Below are 1,702 nucleotides of genomic sequence, written 5' to 3'. Positions count from 1 at the left end.
GGAGGTGCCTCAGAAGAAAGGCATGGCAATCTGTTTCTGAAAGGCGACAGCCGTGAAAACACTATGGAGTGGTTCTACTCTGTACACAAAGTGTCCCCATGAGTTGGAATTGACTCCACGGTAATTAACAATAACAGCATATAAATGATAATGCAAAACATTTTAGAAACTATGCCTAAGGCACTTGACTGCAAACCAGAAGACTGCGGTTCAAACCCATCAGCCACTCCTCAGAAGGAAGACTGGGCAATCTACTTCCATAGAGAGACTGCCTCAGAAACCCAAGGGGGGGTCGCTATGAATTGGAGACCACTTGATGGTATGTAACAACAACTACAGTAACAACATGGAATAATATAAAGGGCTAAAACAATAGGATTTAAGAATATTATGCTAGGATTTTTTTAAAGCATGAAGCCCTTCCTTTTGCCTTGTGAAAAGTATAAGTGGGCATTTTATAACTAAAGAGTACTTATTACCATGTAAGTAATATGGGGGTCTTCACGACCTTGGATTTCAACTTGCATCTTGGGTGCAAATGGCTGTGCCAATTTTGAGATGTGATACCCAGAGACCAAGAAGTAAAGTGTTCCTGGTTTTCCCCGAACAAAGCTAGATCTTGAAATATAGAGACTGCCCTATGCTCCCACCTAACTTACTCAATTTATCTTGTTTAATTTATTCTGTTTTGTTCAATTTGTTTCCTTAAAGGTATCAGAGAATTTCATTGTACAAGATACTTACATACAGTAACAATTGGGCCAGCACTCAAGATTGAGTAATGCTAATTCTAGTAAAATGCTGCAGTAACCAGTCAGGTTCTTGAGTCTTTATTCAAATATTGACTTCTCCATTTATTAGCTCTGTGACTCGGGACAAGAAATGTAACCTCTTAGTGTTTAACCTAGAAAATGGGGAATAATAATAGTTATTGTGAGATTAAATAAACTAGTATATGTAGAATATATACCATCTTCCACCACTCATCCATCAGTCCAGTGGTGGTGGCTTGCATGTTGCTGTGAGGCTGGCGGCTATGCCACTGGTATTTCAAATACCAGCAGGGTTACCCATGGTAGACAGGTTTTAGCAGAGCTTCCAGACTAAGATAGACTCAGAAGAAAAAAGGGGCCATCCACTCTCAAAGAACTGGTCAATGAAACCTCATGAATAGCAGTGAAACACTGTCTGATATATTATGGGAAAACTTTATGAATAGCCTGAAACATTGTCCGATATAGTGCCAGAAGAAGAACTCCTCAGGTCAGAAGGCACTCAAAATAAAACTGGAGAAGAGCTGCTTCCTCGATGTAAAGTTGACTTTAATGAAGTGGATGGAGTAATGCTTTTGGGACATTGATTTCTTGTTGGAGCATGACTCAAAATGCTCAATTTTGAAGAAACACCTGCAAACATCTATTAATAATTGGAACACAGAATGTATGAAGTATGAATCTAGGAAAATTGGAAGCTGTCAAAAATGAAATGGAACACATGAAGATCAATATCCTAAGCATTAGTGAGCTGAAATGGACTGGTTTTGGCCATTTTGAATCAGACAATCATATGATCTACTAAGCTGGGAATGACAAATTGAAGAGGAGTGGCATGGCATTCATCATCACAAAGAATGTTTCACGATCTATCCTGAAGTACAATGCTAGTAGTGATAGGATAGTATCCATATGCCTACAAGGAAGAC

Source organism: Orycteropus afer, unplaced genomic scaffold (genome assembly GCF_000298275.1).
Source record: "Orycteropus afer afer isolate SDZICR_OR568_19922 unplaced genomic scaffold, OryAfe1.0 scaffold00029, whole genome shotgun sequence".
NCBI lineage: Eukaryota > Metazoa > Chordata > Mammalia > Tubulidentata > Orycteropodidae > Orycteropus > Orycteropus afer.
The sequence above is the reverse complement of the archived record's forward strand: the minus strand, read 5'-3'. Positions refer to the sequence as shown.